This window comes from Zea mays, chromosome 8 (genome assembly GCF_902167145.1).
Source record: "Zea mays cultivar B73 chromosome 8, Zm-B73-REFERENCE-NAM-5.0, whole genome shotgun sequence".
Classification (NCBI taxonomy): Eukaryota; Viridiplantae; Streptophyta; class Magnoliopsida; order Poales; family Poaceae; genus Zea; species Zea mays.
This window is the reverse complement of record NC_050103.1, coordinates 131,017,001-131,040,854: the sequence shown is the minus strand read 5'-3', so window position 1 is coordinate 131,040,854 and position 23,854 is coordinate 131,017,001.

Here is a 23,854-nt window from a genome sequence, read left to right as displayed (position 1 = left end):
CCATTAATACTTATATGTTATCACGAAATAAATATATGAATCGATATATGAATGGACAATACTTATCATTTCTATGAATTATTATTCTTGCGGATGATGAAGATGCGTCCTTCGTGACCTTCGTTTGAAGATCATTATATCCGAAAGGAGATAATACCTCTAAGGACGAAGGTCCTTAATCTTTAACGATTGTGTTGCCTTGTTCTTGATTCACAGCACTTGATAACAAGTAACCAACATTGGCGCCCACCTCCAGTGAACTCACTTCCACAACAATGGCTTCACAAGGTGACCAAGTTGTAACACCTTCGGCTACGAAGCTGGTGCTCCCAATCACAGGCGGCTCAAGTTATGAACCAGCCAATAAGAAGCAGAAGAATGAAGCACAGAGAAAGGTACATCATGTTGGAGTGCAAGGACCCATCATCAAATCCAAATGGTCTCATGTACCAATCACATTCTCTCAGGAAGACCTTCAGCTCAAGGATTACCCCCATAATGATGCAATGGTCATATCATATGTTATCAAAGGATTTTTGGTTCAAAATATCCTTGTAGACACAGGCAGTGCAGCAGATATCATCTTCGCAAAAGCCTTCAGGCAGATGCAATAGCAGGATGACAAAATACATGATGCAACACACCCCTTGTGTGGCTTCGGAGGAAGGCAGATAGTGGCACTTGGGAAGATAACAATGCCAATTACCTTTGGTTATGTTCACAACACAAGAACAGAACAAGTTTTATTTGACATTGTCGACATGGACTATCCTTACAACGCAATCATTGGTCGAGGAACATTGATGCCTTTGAAGCAGTACTCCATCTAGCATATTTGTAAATGAAGATACCATCTGACCAAGGTTCTATTACTGTGCATGGAAGTCAAGAGGCCGCTAGAAGGGCAGAAGGGAGCTGGACAGATTCAAAGGCCATCCACAATATAGATGAAGCCGAAGCACATCAACAGCATAAGCATATAAGAGACAAAGCTGCTTCAGTGGACCAACCAAAGTCTATGCTTTTGTGCGAAGACATAGCTGAGCAGAAGGTGTTGTTTAGATCTCAGTTGTCTGATGAACAAGAGAAAACTCTGCTAAAATTTCTGTTCAACAACAAGGATGTCTTTGCTTGGTCAGCTAATGATCTTTATGGTGTCAACAGAGATGTTATTGAACATTCACTCAATGTAGACCCAGCCATCAGACCAAGGAAGCAGAAGCTTCGGAAAATGTCTGATGATAAAGCCAAAGGGGTAAGAAACAAAGTTAAAAGGCTTCTCAGTGCTGGAGTAATCAGAGAAGTAACATACCCAGAATGGCTAGCCAACACTGTTATGGTAAAGAAGGCCAACAGAAAGTGGAGAATGTGTATTAAATTTACAGACCTCAACAAGGCATGCCCGAAGGATGAGTTCCCCTTACCAAGAATAGACTCCCTCATAGATGCAGCAGCTACTTCAGAGCTCATGAGTCTACTGGACTGCTACTCAGGGTATCATCAAATCTATATGAAGAAGGAGGACGAGCCTAAAACAAGCTTCATAACCCCTAGTGGGACTTACTGCTACCTTCGGATGCCCGAGGGGCTCAAGAATGTTGGAGGAAACTTCAACAAAATGACTTCCAAAGTCCTCAGCTCTCAAATTGGAATGAATGTTCTCACATATGTCGATGATATCATAGTAAAAAGCACGAAGCAAGAAAATCACATTACCGACTTGCAAGAAACATTTGCCAACTTCAGGAAGGCTGGCCTCAAGCTAAATCCAGAAAAAATGTGTTTTCGGAGTGAAGAAGGGAAAATTTCTTGGATGCCTAGTATTCACAAAAGGGATTGAAGCAAACCCACACAAAATAGAAGCTATACTTCGGATGGAGCCACCAAGGACAAGAAAAGGTGCCTAGAGGTTAACAAGAAGGCTGGCATCTCTGAATAGATTCATCTCGAGATTAGCAGAAAGGAATTTGCCGATTTTCGAGGTGCTAAAATCGGCCGAAGTCTTCCAATGGGGACCAGTTTAGCAAAAGGCCTTGGAAGATCTGAAGCAATATCTAATACAGCTAACAACATTGACTCCACCTTAGTCAGGAGCCCCGTTGCTACTGTATGTGGCTGCTTCCCACGTTGCAGTTAGTGCAGTGCTGGTGCAGGAAACACAAGATGATCAAGTAAAGAAGCAAGTCCCAGTATACTTCATTTCTGAAGTATTAAGCCCATAAAAAAGGAATTACACAGACCTGGAGAAGGTATTATATGTCGTGTTGATGGCCTCCAGAAAGCTTTGGCATTATTTCCAGTCATATCATATTATAGTACCTTCATCTCAGCCTCTCAAGGACATTATAAGAAACAGAGAAGCTACAGGAAGAGTTGGAAAATCGGCTGTAGAATAGAATAAATTCACTATTGATTTTGTCCATAGATCCTCCATTCAATCCCAAGCGTTAGCAGACTTCATTGTTGATTGGACGCCAGGGGCTCACGAAGAAGGAAACATAACAGACATCGAAGCTTGGATAGTGTTCTGTGATGGGTCATGGGGAACCTTTGGTGCAGGTGCAACTGCTATTCTGATCTCACCATCTGAAAGGGAAATGTGCCCTTGGGCCATTTCTATAATTGTTTTGGTGATTAGTGCCCAACACAAATGTTCTAAACTTGTATGTGCTAAGTGAGCAAGAAGTGCAAATCAAAGACAAGGTACGTTTCTAGACTGAGTGAATTGTTTTTTAAGTACTAACATGTTTGTCCAAGTGCTAGAAACAGTGAAGAGAAAAGAGAAACGAATTTGGAAAAGGATTGGCTGTGAGCCGCCAACATCAGCTCGGGCCTGGTGCACTGGACTGTCCGGTGCGCCAGGATGGCCGACGGTGAACCGACTGCTCTCGGGAAAACGACAGAGGCGTACGACTAAAATTCACTGGACCGTCCGGTGAGTCAAATGCGCTAGCGGCCAACGGCCGTCCGCGCGATCAACGTGACACATGGACAGCTCCAACGGTCGGCTAGATGCACCGGATTGTCCGGTGTGCACCGGATAGTGTCTAGTGTGCCAACCAGTCCCGAGGAGTAACGGTCGGCTGCGCCCGATATGGAAGGAGATCGTGCACCGGACATGAACAGTGGTTGTTCGGTGGTGCACCGGACTGTCCAGTGCACCACTCGACAGAAGGCAAGAATGACTTTCCAAATTGATCTCCAACGGCTCCTAGCTGCCTTGGGGCTATAAAAGGGACCCCTAGGCGCATGGAGCAGAATCACAAGCATTCTCTAAGCATACTAAGACATCCAGACTCCGCTCCCACGCATTTGATTCATTGTGTTAGTGATTTGAGCTCCATTCGAGTTGTGAACTCCCTGTGTTGTCGTTTGAGCTCAAGTCTTCACTTGTGTGCGTGGTTGTGCTGCGTATTTGAGTCTTGTGTGTGTTGCTCTTCCAACCTTACTCTTGTGCTCTCTTTGTGATCTATATTGTAAGGGCGAGAGGCTCCAACTTGTGGAGATTCCTCACAAACAGGAAGAAAACTCTGAAAGGAAAACACCGTGGTATTCAAGTTGATCATTGGATCACTTGAAAGGGGTTGAGTGCAACCCTCGTCCATTGGGACGCCACAACGTGGAAGTAGGCAAGTGTTACTTGGCCGAACCACGGGATAAAAATCGCGTGTCTCTTGTGTTGCTTTTCTGTGATTGTTCTGCTTACAAGAACTCGCTTCAAAGCTACTTAATCACACTAACACTTTAATAATCAAGCTTGTGGCTATTTAGTGTTTGATTTTACAGGATCACCTATTCACCCCCCTCTAGGTGCTCTCAATTGGTATCAGAGTCATACTCTTCATCTAAGGGACTAACCGCCTGAAGAGATGGATCCTAAGGGAAAGGGGATGGTGGTCAATGACAAGGAGAAGGAGTCCCTCTTCAACGAGCCAAGGGGCGATAAGCCCACTGACTCAGGTTCGAGTCACAAAAAGAGGGACGGGAAGAAGAAGAGGCGCATCAAGAAGATCATTTACTACGACAGTGATGCCTTCTCTTCTTCACCAAGAGACGACAACGACTCCTCGTCAAAAAAGAAGACGGTTAATCAAAACTATTCTTTTGATTACTCTCGCATGCCCTATAATTCAAATGCGCATTTACTATCAATTCCCCTCGGAAAACCTCCACACTTTGATAGGAGAGGACTATTCGTTTTGGAGTCATAAAATGCGTAGTCATTTATTTTCTCTCCATCCTAGCATATGGGAAATTGTAGAAAATGGGACGCGTTTCAATAGCGCTGATAATCCTATTGTTATAAATGAACAAATTCACAAAAATGCCCAAGCTACTACTGTTTTGCTAGCATCTCTTTGCATGGATGAGTACAATAAAGTGAGTGGCTTAGACAACGCCAAACAGATCTGGGACACCCTCAAAATATCACATGAGGGAAATGATGCCACCATGATCACCAAGATGGAACTGGTGGAGGGTGAGCTGGGAAGGTTCGCGATGATCAGGGGAGAGGAGCCAACTCAGACCTACAACAGGCTCAAGACCCTGGTCAACAAGATCTGAAGCTACGAAATCACAAGATGGACGGATCATGATGTCGTTCGACTCATGCTAAGGTCATTTACTGTAATTGACCCTCATCTTGTCAACCTTATTTTTGAAAATCCCAGGTACACCAAGATGACACCCGAGGAGATCCTCGGAAAATTCGTGAGCGGGCGCATGATGGTGAAGGAGGCGCGATACATGGACGATGCGCTAAATGGTCCACTACCCGTCTATGAGCCACAACCCATTGCTCTCAAAGCAACAAACAGCAGGGAGGCGCTACCAAGTAAGGTGGCACAAGTGGAGGCTGCCGGGCTAAATAAAGATGAGATGGCACTCATCATCAAACGTTTCAAGACCACGCTCAAAGGACGCAAAGAGTACCCCAACAAGAATAAAACAAGGGGAAAGCGCTCATGCTTCAAATGCGGTAAGACTGGTCACTTTATTGCTCAATGTCTTGATAATGACAATGACCAGGCACAAGAAAGACATGGGAAGAAGGAGAAGAAGAAGAATTACAGGAAGGCGAAGGGCGAGGCGCATCTTGGAAAAGAATGTGACTCTGACTGCTCTTCATCCGACTCCGACGATGAAGGACTAGCTGCCTCGACCTTCGACAAGTCTTCACTCTTCCCCAACGAATGTCATACATGTCTTATGGCTAAGGAGAAGAAGGTATGTATTCAAGATACTCCTAAGTACTCTTCTTCTAGTGATGAGGAATCTTTTGATGATGAATTAGATTACTCTGAATTGTTTAAGGGTTTAGATAGAGCTAAGGTAGAGAAAATTAATGAATTAATCGATGCTCTCAATGAAAAGGATAGACTGCTAGAAAAGCAAGAGGACATTTTATATGAGGAACATGACAAGTTTGTTAGTGTTCAAAAATCCCTTGCTTTAGAAATTAAAAGAAATGAAATGCTCTCCTCTGAGTTGTTTGCTTGCCATGAATCTTTCTCTAGTTTAAAGAATTTAAATGATGAATTAAATGCTAAGCTAGAGGAAGTTAATAAAACTAGTTCATGTGTAGAGCATGTTATTATTTGTAATAGATGTAAGGATTTTGATGTTGATGCCTGTGATGAACATCTTATTTCTATTGCTAAATTAAACAATGAGGTGGCAAGTCTTAATGCTCAACTTAAGACTTGCAAAGTTGATTTTGATAAACTAAAATTTGCTAGGGATGTCTACACTATTGGTAGACACCCCTTAATTAAGGATGGACTTGGTTTTCGAAAGGAAACCAAGAACTTAACAAGTCAAAAGATTCCCATTCTCAACAAAGAGAAAGGGAAGGCCCCTATGACTAGTGGTCCTCAAAGGAACCATGCCTATATTTATAACTGGAAATTTACTAGTCATACTCGTAATAATGGATGTTATGATCATGCTGCTTATAATGACTCACATGTTATGTTTGCATCTAGTTCTACTTTTGTTCATGGTAGAAGTAGGCCTAGGAGAAATCATGTTGTGTCTCATGCTCCTAGGAGAATGTGCAATGGACCATCTACTATTTATCATGCTTGCAATACTTCTTTTGTACTTTCATGTAAGAACACAAAAGTAGTTGCTAGGAAGTTGGGATCCAAATGCAAGGGAGACAAGACTTGTATTTGGGTTCCAAAAGTTATTGTGACTAACCTTGTAGGACCCAACAAGAGTTGGGTACCTAAAACCCAAGCTTAAATTCCTTGCAGGTTTATGCATCCAGGGGCTCAAGCTGGATTATCGACAGCGAATGCACGAACCACATGACGGGGGAGAAGAAGATGTTCACCTCCAACGTCAAGAACAAGGATTCCTAGGATACGATCATCTTTGGAGATGGGAACCAAGGCAAGGTGAAAGGCTTGGGCAAGATAGCCATCACTAACGAGCACTTAATATCAAATGTATTTTTAGTAGAGTCGCTCGGGTACAATCTTCTGTCTGTAAGTCAATTGTGTCACATGGGTTACAATTGCTTGTTTACAAATGTTGATGTATCTGTCTTTAGAAGAAGTGATGGTTCATTAGCTTTTAAGGGTGTATTAGACGGCAAGCTCTACTTAGTTGATTTTTCGAAAGAGAATGCCGATCTAGATGCATGCTTAATAGCTAAGACAAATATGGGTTGGCTTTGGCATCGCCGTCTAGCACATGTTGGAATGAAGAACCTTCATAAGCTTCTAAAGGGAGATCATGTGTTAGGACTAACCGATGTCTGTTTTGAGAAAGACAGACCTTGTGCAGCATGTCAGGCAGGGAAACAGGTGGGAAGCACTCATCACGGCAAGAATGTGATGACAACATCAAGACCACTGCAGCTTCTTCACATGGACCTCTTTGGACCCGTTGCCTACCTCAGCATTGGAGGAAGTAAGTATGGTCTTGTAATTGTTGATGATTTTTCCCGCTTCACTTGGGTATTCTTTTTACAGGAAAAGTCAGAAACCCAAGGGACCCTATAGCGCTTCTTGAAGAGAGCTCAAAATGAGTTTGAGCTTAAGGTGAAGAAGATAAGGAGCGACAATGGGTCCGAGTTCAAGAATCTACAAGTTGAAGAATTTCTTGAGGAGGAAGGCATCAAGCACGAGTTCTCCGCTCCCTACACACCACAGCAAAACGGTGTGGTAGAGAGGAAGAACAGGACGCTTATCGACATGGAGAGAATGATGCTTGGAGAGGTCAAGACGCCCGAGCGGTTTTGGTCGGAAGCTGTGAACACAACCTGCCACGCCATAAACCGGCTCTATCTGCATCGCCTCCTCAAGAAGACCTCCTACGAACTTCTTACTGGTAACAAACCCAATGTTTCTTACTTTCGTGTATTTGGGAGCAAATGCTACATTTTGGTGAAGAAAGGTAGACATTCTAAATTTGCTCCCAAGGCTATAGAAGGGTTTTTACTAGGATATGACTCAAATACAAAGGTGTATAGGGTCTTCAACAAATCATCAGGATTAGTTGAAGTCCCTAGCGATGTTGTATTTGATGAGACTAATGGCTCTCCAAGAGAGCAAGTTGATCTTGATGACATAGATGAAGATGAAGTTCCGACGGCCGCAATGCACATGATGGCGATAGGTGATGTGCGACCACAGGAACTACAGGAACAAGATCATCCCTCTTCCTCGACACTGGTGCATCCCCCAACTCAAGATGATGGACAGGTACCTCAAGAAGAGGAGCGTGATCAAGGGGGAGCACATGAAAAATAGACTATGGAGGAAGAAGCACCACTGGTCCCTCCAACTCAAGTCCGAGCGACTATCCAAAGACATCACCCTGTTGATCAGATTTTGGGTGACATCAGCAAGGGAGTAACCACTTGCTCACGATTAGCTACTTTTTGTGAGCATTACTTGTTTGTCTCTTCTATTGAGCCTTTCAGGGTAGAAGAAGCCTTACAGGATTCGGACTGGGTGTTGGCCATGCAGGAAGAGCTCAACAGCTTCAAAAGGAATGAAGTTTGGAGCCTGGTGCCACGTTCAAAGCAAAACGTTGTGGGAACCAAGTGGGTGTTCCGCAACAAGCAAGACGAGCACGGGGTGGTGATAAGAAACAAAGCTCGACTTGTGGCAAAAGGTTATGCCCAAGTCGCAGGTTTGGATTTTGAGGAGACTTTTGCTCCTGTGGCTAGGCTAGAGTCAATTCGAATTTTATTAGCCTATGCCGCTCACCACTCTTTTAGGCTGTTTCAAATGGACGTGAAGAGCGCTTTCCTTAATGGGCCAATCAAGGAGGAGGTATATGTGGAAGAACCCCCTGGCTTTGAGGATGACAGGTATCCCGACCATGTATATAAGCTCTCTAAGGTGCTCTATGGACTTAAGCAAGCCCCAAGAGCATGGTATGAATGCCTTAGAGATTTCTTAATTGCTAATGCTTTCAAAGTTGGGAAAGCTGATCCCACTCTCTTTACAAAGACTTGTGATGGTGACCTTTTTGTTTGTCAAATTTATGTCGATGACATAATATTTGGTTCTACTAACCAAAAGTCTTGTGAGGAGTTTAGCAGGGTAATGATGCAAAAGTTCGAGATGTCGATGATGGGCGAGTTGACCTACTTCCTTGGATTCCAAGTGAAGCAACTCAAGGACAGCACTTTCATCTCTCAAACGAAGTACACTCAAGATCTTCTCAAGAGGTTTTGGATGAAGGACACCAAGCCCGCAAAGACACCAATGGGAACTGACGGGCATATTGACCTCAACAAAGGAGGTAAGTCCATTGATCAAAAGGCATACCGGTCCATGATAGGTTCATTACTTTACCTTTGTGCTAGTAGACCGGACATTATGCTTAGTGTATGCATGTGTGCTAGATATCAATCTGACCCCAAGGAATATCACCTTGTGGTCGTTAAGCGAATTCTTAGGTATTTAGTTGCTACGCCTTGCTTCGGGATCTGGTATCCAAAGGGGTCTACCTTTGACTTAATTGGATACGCAGACTCCGACTATGCCAGGTGCAAGGTTGATAGGAAGAGTACATCAGGGACGTGTCAATTTCTAGGAAGGTCCCTGGTGTCCTGGAGTTCCAAGAAACAAACATCCATTGCCCTATCCACCGCTAAGGCTGAGTACATTGCCGTCGGACAATGTTGCGCGCAACTACTTTGGATGAGACAAACCCTCCGGGACTTTGGCTACAATCTGAGCAAAGTCCCACTCCTATGTGACAATGAGAGTTCAATCCGCTTGGTGGATAATCCTGTTGGACACATGTGGCAGAACCGACCGAATTATTCCAACTTAAGTGCTTAAGCCCCACCTTAGAGGCTAGACCACACTTAAATGGGAATAAAACGTCAGTCCCTTGGATCTAGTCCGACAAGGCCACTAACAGGATCAAGTACCACGTACTCACTCGAAGGTGAGGCATAGAGCAAATACAATAAAGCATAAAACCACAATTGAAAGGAATTCTTAAAGTTATTACAACATCATCGGAGTTTATCAAAAGTAGTGATCATTGTTCGGAATCCAGCGGAATATAACTAACGGTAAATAAACGGAGGGATGGGGAAGCCTGGCCCATCACTCCTCATGCTCCTCCTCTACTGAGGTAGGGTCCCACTCGACTGTCCAACCCGGTGGCAAGATGGACGGCCAAGTCACTCCAGCAACCATATCCTCCAGAGAACCTGTAAAAATTATGCCACAAGCAAAGCTGAGTATGCTAATACTCAGCTAGACTTACCCGGTGTGAGGAGTCTACTCCTCTACCTCTAGACATGCAGTTGTTTGGCTGAGGGGCTTGGTTTGCCAAAAGCACTAGCTGAGTCTAAAATAATGTTTTAGCTTTTCAAGTTTTAGTGTGACTCTCTTAAGACTAAATGTGTACCTAGCTAATCATACATGGTATCAAACATTTAGCAATCAACATATTTTGCCAAATCAACACATTTCCACTTGTTACTCAATGTAGCAGCATGGATCAAGCAGTCTCATTAGCTGCGAGAAGCAGACGATTCGAATCGAGTTTTTATCCTTGCAAGGTAAACCTAAACACACGACGTGGTGAGGCACTCCGTCCCCATCGATTCCCCATCAACAGATCAGGGCCCACCGCCTTGGTGTACAATGCCTCACTGACCCCGACTGCCGTCGTGCAGTGACCGCACTTGTACCCACCATAACCGGAATGGGAGACCACGTCTCAGGTCGCGTGAGGAGTAAAGTCTGCTGTTAGGTTCACTCAGGTACTAGGCTTACCGATTTACCATATTTCTCGGTATATGTGTAACACCCCTGGTGTTACTATAACTAAAACTTGAGCATGGCATCATAAGCATTGGCATTGCATATGTTTGACACACCTAGAGGGCATTCACTAGGTAAAAATTTCAAACAAGTTGTATTGTTTTGGTATTTTGCAAATAGAACCCTGGATAGGGAACTTAACCCTAAATAGAGATTAAAGGGGTAAGACCTAACCCAAATTGAGAAAACCTAAAGGCTTTAGGGAAATAGTCATAAAATGTCCCCAAAAATAAAGTTGAATCACATTTATACCCCTAAGGTACTAAAAACCCTAATTGGAAAACCCTAAAACCAAACCCTAGGGACTTATGTGCAAAATTGATGCACATTTAGACCAAAGTGTAAAAACTACTATGTTTAAACATATAAAGTCATTTGGTTCACAAATATGTGAATTTGCAAGTTAAACCCTAAGTTTTGGGCTTATTTGCAAAAATCACCTCTTAAGTCTTAAAATAACCTAAGTCTGAATTTCAGAATTTTTGCTCAACTTTTGAGCTTTATATCTTTCAAAATCTAGGGATTTTGGCCTAGGTCACCACATCAAAGTTATAGAGCAAACAAAGGAGAACAACTTTGCTTAAGAGTGTAAGCACAGTTGTTATGAAGATTTTGGAGATAATCACACCCAAAGTCAGACTGTCAGGCTATTGGATTCTGAAGTTCAGATTAACAGTGGTACTGAGACATCTTTGGAGCTCTACAGATCAGGAACTTCAAGGAATTTGCCCCAAGTTAATATAACAAAGTTGTAGATCCTTTTATAATAGAACAACTTTGCTATAGATGTTTGGGCTTGGTACAATAGGAAATCTGGAGAAAATAGGACCTAAAGTTGCACTGTCAGGTTCATCTGAATGAAACTAGCCATGGTACAGTGACCTGATAAGGATCAGGCCGCCAGTGCGGCAAACTCGCCGACGGTGACCTCTCTGCACCAAAACTCGTGCCGCCGCCGTCCGGGTTCGTGGGCGGTAGGGAGTGGATAACGCCGGGGAGAGGGTGATTCATACGTGGCGCCATCTCCTGAGCTCGGCCGGAGTGATTCACCGGCGGCCACCGCACCAGTCATTTCCGCCGCCGTGTCACTCGCGCCTCAATTCTACCTCACTGTACTTCTCCTCTACGTGGTATACATGCGCTAGCAAGGTTATCTGCGGCCGCTGATCGCTTGTCGGTCCGCCGTGGCTTTATATAGCGGCATGAACCACGGCGAGGCACTCACTGCCTCAACCGCAAGCGCGAGAAGAACCCAAAATTCGCACTGCCTTCTCCATCTCCTCCCAAATCGATTGTGCACGGTGAAAGCACAACCTCTTATGGCCCTATAGCCCCGATCTCATCTCCCAATTTCGCCCAGAGCCACCGCGACCCCATTTCCCCCTTTTCTGTCTCCGGCAAGCACGAAACACCGCGCTCCGTGGCCGGACCACCCTGGTAAGCCTCTGCCTATATTGAATGTTGTTTCGGCCGCTCTGTGCACTTGTGAAACTCACAGTGGCGTCCGATTACTCAATCTGGCCCTGGTTATGCGGGAACGTGTGCCCATGGTCGCGGTTTCCGCCGTGCTCATGGACAGACCATTCTCATGGCGTTCCTGTCAAATTAATGCGTGTTCCGAGGCCATCTTAGATCGGTGAAGCCTCCCCGTTAGTTATTCCGAGCGGTCATCGCCGGCCATGGCCGGTACGAACCACGTCTGGGATGCTCTGCGAGCGCGCCGCGGTCAGGGAGCGGGTTGGGGAAGAAAAGAAAGTCTAGGGACCTTTATGTAAGCTGTCAGCGAGACATTGAATAGTAGCCGAGGATTCTTAGCACATTCTTTAGATCGTCGGGGCCTTTCTGCAAAGTCACCTGAGAGCGCGGGCGCGCGTGGGCGCGCAACCCGGATTCCTGTTGTGTTGGGCTGTCCCGGGCCAAAAACGGCCCATCACTGTTTCAACCTTTTCTTTTTCTTTTTCAATGAAGCTTTAGAAATATGTAGAAAATTACAGAAAAATCCTAAAAATATGAAACCAATTTTCCTAGGCTTCTTATTTTCCATAGTATTTAATAAAAATAGTTTCATGAATTTTAGTTTAAATAGGGAATTTTAGGGCATTTAAAATAGCTTAAAGAAATAGTTCTGGATTTTTAAAAGATAAATGGTAACCCCAAAAATGTTCAAAATTTTTATATGAACTCCCCACATTATTTAGAAGCCTGGGGTAGGGTTTGAATTGATTTGGACCATGTTTGATAACTAGAACCCAAAACCCCCACCCCTGCCCTTTGAACTCCTTTAGTGACTCCGGAAACCCTAAGTTCTCGGAGTTTCGTGAAGGAAAGTTGTATTCAAGACTTAGTTAATAAACCTTTATTATCTACACACTCTCATGAGCATTACATGGCATTCATTCTTATATATATACCTATATGGTTATATTTAGAAAACGAAGAAGAGAGTGAAGTGATTGAAGAGAAGACACCACCACCTTTGGAATCTCAGGCAGAGACTTGGCTCTACTTCGACATCTGCGAGTCCAAGCCTGACTCACCTACTAACAAAGGCAAGCCCCGGTGCATGCAACCCCTTCCTTGTGTTTTTAAATAATTTTCGCACACTTTAAATCTAGTGAAATGTGCATTAGGTTTATAGGAGTTGCTTGAAACCCTTTGATGCATTGCTTTCCTTGATATCCATACCTTTATAGATACTTCTGGTGAAGTATCAAAATTATGATTTACAAAAATGCTTAGCCCTGCTTAGATCTTGTGGATAGAGGTTGTCCTTAGCTTAGCTCGAGAAAGGATGGCTTCTACCTGCGAGAATATTTTCCTTTAGAGCAATGATGGGATCTTACTGCAAAGTTCCCTGTGATGCTCTTTTCATCCTAAGGAACAAAAACAATCCTAAGGATGGGAATACGTAAATTGAAACTTGGGTTAGGAACAGGTGATGTTCTACCCAGGTTGATTAAGGATTGATGCGTATGTAGGCTTGATGATCGAGGACCCTTTAACTGGTCACATGCCTCGTCATGGGTAAGCCTTGCCTCGGGCAGACTAAGGCCAGAATAAGATAACACGAAATGGGCGTGGAGCGGTGGCGAGAGTAGCGTGTACCCTCCGTGGCAAGAGGCTGGACGGTGGTGTATCTGTGCTCTCGGTTTGCGTGAACCTGATCTGGTCTTAAGAACCCCGGTGGCGGGTTGACATATGCAAGGGTTAAGTGCTACATATGTCGTGTGATTGGAGATCCTCAGCTGAGTATAATCGATTCGGATCGCCGTACCTTCGCGGTTATGAAGACTTGGTCACTGCCCTGCAACCTAAGTCAGGATGTGAACATTATGAATAAAAAGGATGTTGCATTGATGAGATGATGAAATTAGACTAGATGCAAACAGAGTCTATTGATATATAATCTGGCGTTTAAATATTGAAAGTAAGGACTCACTTTAGTAAGCTATTTCTGCAAAAGTATAATTTGATTTTTGCTAAAGCCTCTCCTTGACTCCTATTTATCCAGCATACCCTTGAGAGTCTTTTCCTTAGTCGGGTAAGACTTGCTGAGTAATTCCATACTCAGGGTTTATCCCTTCGTTGTTTTTAGGTGAGGAAGCGACAAAGTTTTGTTGCTTTTGCTCCAAGGTGGTATCAAATGAAGAAGTAGAAGAATGAAGATGCGGGAGGACGTGGTCCTCCATATAGGACTTTTTGTTTGATAGTTATCGGGAGGAGTTTTTGCCTCCCTTGATATGTGTAATAATACTACTCAGCACTCGTTTATAGCTCTGGTCTGTAATAAGTAACTTGATCTTACTTTTTAAATAAATGTAAGTTTATGTAAAAGATTCCGCATTTCTATATCTCCGATGTTCTGTAATGTCTGCAAGACGGGTGAGACGTTCCTGGAAAGGTAAGGAAAGATACCGAACTTGTCAAGTAGTTCAGGGGCACCTACAGGGTTGTCTGAGGTCCGTTGGACAAGGACAACTGTAGGTGGGCCTAATTACTTGGGAGGTTCCGTCACAGCTGGTATCGGAGCGTAGCCCTTCTTTGCAGATATTATGAGGCATCTTCAAAAGGATTTTCTAAAAGTCTTACCTAGAAACTCTCTTCCTTTCTTACCTAAGTATTCTGAAGAGTCTATCTTAAAGACCAGATAGGAAGAGTGCAATGTATAGAAGGTTGAATCAACTAAGGTTGATTCTGTAATTATACATGCATCATGCTAAGAACTATATTAATAAAATTTCCCCCTTAGAGAAATGCTGTCGCACACCAGAAAGACCGCGCGCAAATCTATTAGACCCATTGGCATACCCCGCCATTAACTTTCCCCAAGACATGAAGAAAGTAGCAGTGGTAGTAACGATCCTATCGGGATCTGGAAGCACAAGTCGAACTATTTCCATCAGAACTCCGTCACAGGAATGATCTATGGGTCGCGGATGCAGCCATCCACTACTTGCAAGACCAACTCGCGAAACGAGATCTAGCGCTCGATTGGGCGGTTAACTCTCGTCCACTTGCCTGGGCTAAGGGAGCCAAAGCTCGAGCCCGTGTGGAGGAGCTTAGCGTAGCCATGAATAACTTGCAGGTCTGTTATAATACACTACATGAAGAAGTTTGTGTGTTGTATTCACAACTGCACCCGAACGTCCCTGTGAATCCTGTCGGGATGGAAGCCGAACCTTGTCATGTAACGGGAGAAGCACTTGATGGTGCACTGGACCTTTCGGGATCCCCTCCCTCTATAAAGTTGGTTGATGAATGGTCTTCGACAGTAAAGCTACCAAAAGAGAAAGGAAGTGGCTTACCAAGTGCCTGTAACATTGGCCGGACGGGACTTTCCTACTAATAAGATTGTTCTGAAAGGCCAAGACATAGATGTCATCTTGGGCATGAACTGGTTAGCCTAGCATAAAGCAATTCTCAACCCTGATCTGAGAACCATCAGGTTGAGTTATGACCAATAGAGAGTTGGTGACTTGATTGCCTAAACCCAAGAATTAGGCTATATTAGTATTTAGTGAACCATGACCCGACCCAAAGTTGAACTTTTCGTTATCATTCCATGACCACACCCATACAAGTAAATGTCTAGATAATTTCCTTGTCGAACCTAAAGTGTACCTGGACTTCAAACAAGGAACTCAAGTCATGTCTCCTCCTAGAGCCATTCTGTTGTTCAGTTGATACAGGTTATGGTCTCTAGTATAGTTGGCCTCTCCTTGCGGATCGCCATGTTGCTTTATTAACCCAACCTAGGAAAGACATGTCCGACCATTTTCTTGAATTTGATGCCTTTACCTATCGAAGGCATACCAACTTAATCCTTGACCTTGTGATCTCTATGATGGGCATAGAAATATACTTAGGGCTGAATTAACAATCTCCCATCATACTTCTTTCATCAAGTTTAGGTTATGGCCATGCCTTGTTCACTTCCTCGAGCCATGATCTATTTGGCGCTCTACTTGTAACCATCTTTACTGATAGAGTATCTCTTTGTATATTGTCACCCTTACCCAATCCATTAGTGTTACACGAGATTTCTTATTGGTTATGTCTGGTAATGGTGTTATGACTTTAATTGATGATACTGCGATAAAACCGAGGGCCTCCTGTGGATGCATACACATGGTTGTGCTGCTCGATACACGCTAGTATCACAGTTAGCAGTCATAATCCATTATGAGAATATATCAATATGTTATCCCTACACAAATTGTTCTTACCACGTGAGATCCATTATTGGTGCTAGTCTTGTAATGGTGTCATGGTTAAGGACTTATGGTACCGCGGCGGAACTGAGAGCCTCCTGTGAATGCGCACACATGATTTTGCTGCTTGGCGCATGCCGGTACCAAGGTCTCTGGTCATGATCCATTGTGAAACTACACTGATGTGTGATCTTCTGTGGACTCCTCCCTTGAAACAATTTCTATGTTGTTTGTCAAGTTATCAAGAAACATCTATCATCTTTGCCGAATCAAAAGGACATACCACTTACATGTGTGGTCTTATTTCTTTTGATCTTGGTAGTGACTACTCATATAAGTTCCCTTTACATCCTTTGTGTAAAGGTGAAGCCTTGGAGTTTTTTTTAGTGTAAGAAAACAACTGATTAGCTCTCAAAATAGAGATCTGCTTTCTCCTACTGCTGAAACGCAGGAGTTTGTTCATTCGCTTTCCTATTTAATCTGTGTATTTCCTAACCAAGTCGGTTCATCTTGCATGAAGAAACAGATGAACAACATGACCAAATGGATTTCTAACCAAGTGCAGGATTTCCAGTTAGCAAATGTGAACTCTCAACCCTTGGCTTACCAATGGTACTGAGAGGGTTTGCTTAATGTCAAAAGTAGTTCAACAAGTTGGTTTTGACTAACTTGTAACTGCCCAATGAACGAAGGCTGAATTTAGAGATTGTTTTATCGAACTATCTAAACTCACTTTGGTTCAACTCATTCGAAGAAAGTACTTTTAAGACTCAAGATTAAGTCAGCCAGAAACCACCTAGTCATCACTCTAGTCGTGCCTCGACCGCCTCACGCGTGCTTTTCCTGCATGGGTGATCATGCCGATTCACGACTAGTGCTGGATAAAATGGACTGGTTGCAAAGTCCGTATCTACAGATCCCTCCGCTGGTGATTTTTCCTGAATCTATACCACCTTCCGTGGACTTGGATTCCTTGGCTAACACGAGTTGACCGTGATGTTATTCGACAATCACACCCGTCTCGTGTGCTATGAACTTACCGTGACCACTTGTTGGTAAATCTCTTTCTGTGTGTTTACCCAAGATGGTGTATCTGATTCTATTTGGGTAAAGTTGCATAATTGCCACTTGCCCAACAGACTCAGATAATACAGTGTCATCAGAAGCAGCAAATTGCACACATGTAACCTTATGTGTTCTTCTGGTGGACAAAAATGAAGATTGAAATTGCACGTTATGTGGCTAGATGTGACACTTGTAAACGTTGTCGGCGTTTCGAGACCGAGGGGTCCCCGAGCCGACGAGTGAGTGTGCCGCGTGCCCCAGCCCAGATGGGTCGAGCGCGTGGGCGAGCGCGAAGGGGGGAGAGGCGAGGTGTCCGGAGACGGGCGTGAGAGAGGTGGAGATCCCGCGGCCTTCGTGTTCGTCCCGCGCCCAGGTCGGGTGCGCTTGCAGTAGGGGGGTTACAAGCGTCCACACGGGTGAGGGAAGCGAGCGGCCCCAAGAGAGCGCCTGTCCCGTCCTCGTCCCCGCGTGGCCAACCTTCTCTAAGAAGGCCCTGGTCCTTCCTTTTATAGGCGTAAGGAGAGGATCCAGGTGTACAATGGGGGTGTAGCAGAGTGCTACGTGTCTAGCGGAGGGAGAGCTAGCGCCCTAAGTACATGCCAATGTGGCAGCCGGAGAGATCTTGGCACCCTGCTGGCGTGATGTCGTGGCTGTCGGAGGAGCAACGGAGCCTGGCGGAGGGACAGCTGTCGGAGCGGTCGAGTCCTTGCTGACGTCCCCCTGCTTCCGTAAGATAGCTGAGAGCCGCCGTCGTCACAGAGCTTGTGGGGCGCCATCATTGCCCATCTGGCGGAGCTAGCCAGAGGGGACACCGGTCTTGTTCTCCATGACCCGAGTCGGCTCGGGGTAGGATGATGATGGCGCTTCCCGTTGACGTGGCGGGCCCGTGCCCTAGGTCGGGCGACGTGGGGGCTCCTCCGAAGCCGAGGTCGAGTCTGTCTTCCGTGGCCGAGGCTGAGCCCGAGCCCCTGGGTCGGGCGAGGCGGAGGTCGTTCGGCAGAGGCCAGGGCGGAGTCCGAGCCCTGGGGTCGGGCGAAGCGGAGTTCGTCGTCTTCCGGTCCTCAGCCCGAGTCCGAGCTCTAGGGTCGGGCGGAGCGGAGTTCGTCGTCTTCCGGGTCTTAGCCCGAGTCCGAGCCCTGGGGTCGGGCGGAGCGGAGTTCGCCGTCTTCCGGGTCTTAGCCCGAGTCCGAGCCCTGGGGTCGGGCGGAGCGGAGTTCGCCGTCTTCCGGGTCTTAGCCCGAGTCCGAGCCCTGGGGTCGGGCGGAGCGGAGTTCGCCGTCTTCCGGGTCTTAGCCCGAGTCCGAGCCCTGGGGTCGGGCGGAGCGAAGTTTGCCGTCTTCCGGGTCTTAGCCCGAGTCCGAGCCCTGGGGTCGGGCGGAGCGGAGTTCGCCGTCTTCCGGGGCTGAGCCCGAGTCCGAGCCCTGGGTCGGGCGGAGCGGAGCTTCCTATGGCGCCTTTGGCAAGGCCTGACTTCCTGTCAGACTCACTCTGTCGAGTGGCACTGCAGTCGGAGTGGCGCAGGCGGCGCTGTCCTTCTGTCAGACCGGTCAGTGGTGCGGCGGAGTGACGACGGTCACTTCGGCTCTGCCGGGGGGCGCGCGTCAGGATAAAGGTGTCAGGCCACCTTTGCGTTAAATGCTCCTGCAACTCGGTCAGTTGGTGCGGCGATTTAGTCAGGGTTGCTTCTTAGCGAAGCCAAGGCCTCGGGCGAGCCGGAGATGCGTCCGCCGTTAAAAAGGGGGGCCTCGGGCGAGACGGAAGTCCCTCGAGGTCGGCTGCCCTTGGCCGAGGCTAGGCTCGGGCGAAGCGTGATCGAGTCACTCATATGGACTGATCCCTGACTTAATCGCACCCATCAGGCCTCTGCAGCTTTATGCTGATGGGGGTTACCAGCTGAGAATTAGGCGTCTTGAGGGTACCCCTAATTATGGTCCCCGACAGTAGCCCCCGAGCCTCGAAGGGAGTGTTAGCACTCGCTTGGAGGCTTTCGTCGCACTTTTTTGCAAGGGGACCAGCCTTTCTCGGTTGCATTTTGTTCCGGTGGGTGCGCGCGAGCGCACCCGCCGGGTGTAGCCCCCGAGGCCTCGGAGGAGTGGTTTCACTCCTTCGAGGTCTTAATGCCTTGCGTAATGCTTCGGCTGGTCTGGTTGTTCCCTCATGCGAACTGGCCGTAGCCCGGGTGCACGGTCGGGGCCCAAGCTCTCGGGCTGGTATGTTGACGCTGTCAACGGTCTGGCCGGAGCCGGGTTTGCGAGAGCAGCCCTCGAGCCTCCGCACAGGGCGAGAGGACGATCAGGGACAGACTCGGCTTTTTTACATACGCCCCTGCGTCGCCTTTCCGCAAGGAGGAGGGGGGAGAGCGCCATGTTACCCTCGATGGGCACCGAACATGGTGTCTCCGGTGAGCTGCAAGCGGGTGATCCGAGTGGACGTCCGTGCCCCGTTCGTTGGGGGTCGGCTAGGGGCCCAGAGGCACGCCCAAAAGTACCTGCGGGTGATCTGCCGGACCCGGTCCCCTGGCGACGGGGTCCGAGGGCTCGATGCCTCCCTCCGATGGGATTCCGTTACAAGATCGTTCCCGCTGGTCTCGGAAATGTCCTAGGGTACCTCGGGAGCGCAGCCCGAGCCTCGGTTATGTATCGAACGTACCCCTGGTCATCCCTCGCTCGGCGTCTGAGGCGACTGTGAACCCTTCGGGGGCCAGCCTTCGAACCCCTGATCAGTAATGGGCGCGGAGCTCGAGTAGCCTGAGGCGGCCATGGAGCCCTTCGGGGGGCTGGCCTTCGAACCCCTGACCAGTAGTGGGTGTCGGGCCCACGCGATCTGAGGCGACTGTTGAACCCTTCGGAGGGCCAGCCTTCGAACCTCTGATCAGTAGGGGGGCTCGGAGCCCGGTTCCTTCGCTGAGAAGGATCCTTTTCGGGGTATCCCCCTTTCCCGGTCCCTGTTGCAAGAGATAGAGAAAGAGGAAAAAGGAAAAGGATACGAAATCGAACGATGTGGCGTACCTTTTTTGGCGTGGTTGTTACGGTGAAGGCGAAGCGTCGTCCGCTTCTCCTGCCAGAGGCGCCGCCTGTCCCGCCGCGGAGTTAATGCGACAGGGCGAGTGGTTGGCGGGGCGGCCGTTGCGCGTGCGCGAGCCGTTCGAGGAACGGGTCACGGGCGCACCGTCTTCACGCCGTGGGAGGAGGCTCTCTTGCTGTCCCTGGATGGGACGTGAGCCTGGCTGACGACGTGACCGCTGCTCCCGCCCGCCTGCCACCGTCATTACTGCCGGCCCACTTTCGGCCGCATTGACCGTTGCGCCAGGCTGGCGCTGCTGGGTCGTGCGCTGGGTCGCCTCGAGTCGCGGCATAGGCTCCGCAACCGAAGAGGTGCGACGGTGGTACAAGTGGCGGTGCGGTTGCTTGCATGCAGCAACTGGCGCGCTGGTTGCGTGACGCGTGGGCCTGGGCCTCCAAGCTGGCGTGTCAGAAGTCGGAGAAGCGCGTCCACCTGGTGCGGTTGCACGCCGCCTGCATGGCTGCCCGCCCCTTCCGCCCGTTGGTCTGGGCAAAAGTGGGGGGTCGCTTGTAACCGCTGGGCGGTTGCGTGCACCACGCGCGGCGGTTTGGCTTCTTCTGCTCTGAGCCGGTTTGCATGACATGCGGGACCCAGCCCCCGCGCCGCAGGGGAGGGCCTTGGAGCGTGTTGGAGAAGACTCGGCCCGTGGCGTTTGGGGGCGCACGTAGGGAGAGTCGCCTTTAAAAAGGAGGGCGACCCCTTTCGGAAGGCAACCATGTCTTCTTCCTCCCTTATGCGTCGTGTCTTTCCATCTTCCAAGCCCCCGGATGGGGGGTATCCGCCGTCTTTCCGCCTCCTCGTTGGAGGAACGCAACTCCGTGGGAGTTGGTACCTTTCAGCCATCGTTCGGCTTCAAGGATTTTCATCATGCAGCCCGGCCGCACCCCTCCACCGGCGGTCACCTCGGATGGTGACCTCCGGCTTGATGGTGGGGGAAAGCGAGCCGGGCTGCGGCCTCTGCCCCTCCCTCAGCCTCAAGGATTTTCATCACCAAGGCTGGGGAGGGGAGTGCGCCGAGTTGAGGTCGGCCCCCGCGTGGGCGGCGGCCCGCTCCTTCACTCAGTGATCAGAGGGAAGGGCGGTCGTCGTCCGCGGCGCTGGCAGCTGCACCGTGCCTGGCTCTCGGACGCGAGTGGCTTCGGAGCCGCTCGCGGCGCCGGCGTCCGCCACGGCAGCTTGAAGAGGTTCTTCTGCCGGTGAGATAGCCAAGGCTGGCCACGGACCGACCTTCAACTCTGCGGACTTCTGCCCGCCCTTGCCTCACAAGTTTTGGCGTGGGCGGGGGCCTTCTGGCAGCAGCACCCGCCCTGAGGTCGGTGCTGCCGCTGTTCGACCCCCCGGAGCAGAAGTCGTCGTCGTCGCCACTGCTGGAGCAGGTGACGGCGCGCCGTTCGTCGGCCTTCCGTTGCTCCGCAGGCCTTCCCCCTCGGAGTGGGGTTGTTCGTACCTGCGGAGGGGGAACCGGAGTTCCGTTTGTAATGGCAGTTCGAATGCCAGTGTTTTTGTTCATTGTGGCTGTCGAGGCCTGAACATGTATGTAATTTCGGCACGGATCCGTGTTTTTTCTTCATTTTCGAGCACTAAGTCTCGCCTGTTGATTATCTGAACCGCTTCACCAAGCATGAGTCGCCCCGTGTCAAGGTGATGAGTGAGGTATCCGTATCCCGGAGGCGTAGGAGTCCCTCGGCTCGATCGGCCTTGTTGTCTGAGGCTCCTCTAGCTTAGTTAAAGGGACCCCTTGGCCGCTCTTCGATGAGCCGAGGCCAGGGGTAGCGATATCAGTACGAACAGAGGCGGAGTTGGCTCGAAAATGGGAACCTGGTTGGCCGGAGCCTAGCCGGGTTGCCCGTCAGCGGGGCCGGCGCCGGAGTCGATCAGCCGAGGCCTCGGGTCGGGCTGGCGCCCTTGGAAGATGGTTGGTCGAGGCCCCAGGGGTAACCGGCCGAGCCGCCTGCTCAGGCCGGATTCCCGGAGAAGTCCCTGGACCGCGTCGCCGTCCGAGGCTGGGTCGGACCTCGCTGAAGGCGTCGTCGATGCCGAGGGTGCTGCAGCCCCCTTCAACGTGAAGACCCGAGCCTGCAGGATCAGATTGTCTTGTAGCGTGTGCCTTCTGCGGCCGCTGAGGCCAGAAAACACACCCTCGCTGCGCTTGTAAAGCTACGTCTCTTTTCCTCTTGTTCCGAGCATCTGGACTTTACGTCGGTAACAGGGATGTTTGTGTGGGCGAGAGTTGCTTCTCGCGGAAGGTGATGAGTGAGGTATCCGTATCCCAGAGGCGTGGGAGTCCCTCGGCTCGGTCGGCCTTGCCGCTTACGCGTACTTTCGCCCGTCCATGAGGCCCTGTCTCCGACTTAGTCGAGAAAGCTTGAAGGACCGCTTTGGCAGAAGAGCTTCCGAACGTGAAGACTTGTTCGGTCCACGGAGTCGCTTTATCCGAACGTGAGTTACTTATCCGCCTTGGCTGCTTACGTGTACTCCGTCGTTTCCAGGATCCGCTTTTCGAAGTAGTCAAAAAGCACGAAAGAAGTTCTGTTAAAAAGAGATCCTTTTTCGAGGAAAATTTCGACGCAGAGGGGGTCTCCCCCCTTTTAGCCCCCGAGGGAGGGTCGGGCTTTGCCGAGGCGAAGCCGACCCTTCCTTGATGACTAAACTTTGCGTGGGTGCGAGGTATATGAACAATTTGAAAACATCTTAAGGGTAGAAGCGACGTAGCTGTTTGATGTTCCAAGCGTTGCTGTAGATCTCGCCTTGATTGTTGGCCAGCTTGTATGTTCCGGGCTTCAGAACTTTGGCGATGACGAAGGCGCAAGGGACCGACGAGGTCCAGACCCCATACAGCAAAGGGCCAGGTGATGGGTATCGTCTGCAGAGCCTGAGCGGGCAGGTGGGTCTGCTTCGCATAGAATTGGCACCCTTCGCAGGTGCGGACAATTCTAGTGGCGTCAGCCACCGCCGTTGGCCAGTAGAAGCCTTGCCGGAAAGCATTCCCGACAAGGGCTCGAGGCGCTGCATGATGGCCGCAAGCCCCCGAGTGTATTTCTTGCAGGAGTTCCTGACCTTCGGCGATGGAGATGCATCGCTGGAGGACGCCCGAGGGGCTCCGGTGGTAGAGCTCCTCCTCATCGCCCAGCAAGACGAACGACTTGGCGCGTCGAGCTACCCGCCGAGCCTCGGCTTGGTCGAGGGGTAGCTCTCCCTGGCGGAGATATCGCAGGTACGGGGCCTGCCAATCTCGATCAGGCGTGGCCCCGCTCTGCCCCTCCTCGATGTCCAGTGCCTCACCCTCGGGGGCCGAGGGTACCTCGGGCTCTGGAGCGTCGTCGATCTTGACGGAGGGTCGATGCAAATCCCGGGAGAAGACGTTCGGGGGAACCGTTGTTCGCCCCGAGGCTATTTTAGCCAGCTCGTCCACAGTCTCGTTGTAGCGCCGAGCGATGTGGTTGAGCTCGAGCCCGTAGAACTTGTCTTCCAGGCGCCGAACCTCATCGCAGTAGGCCTCCATCTTCGGGTCGCGGCAGTGGGAGTTCTTCATGACTTGGTCGATGACGAGCTGCGAGTCACCGCGGGCGTCGAGGCGTCTGACCCCTAGCTCGATGGCGATCCGCAACCCGTTGACCAGAGCCTCGTACTCAGCCACATTGTTGGACACCGGGAAATGGAGGCGTAGCACGTAGCGCAGGTGCTTCCCGAGGGGCGAGATGAAGA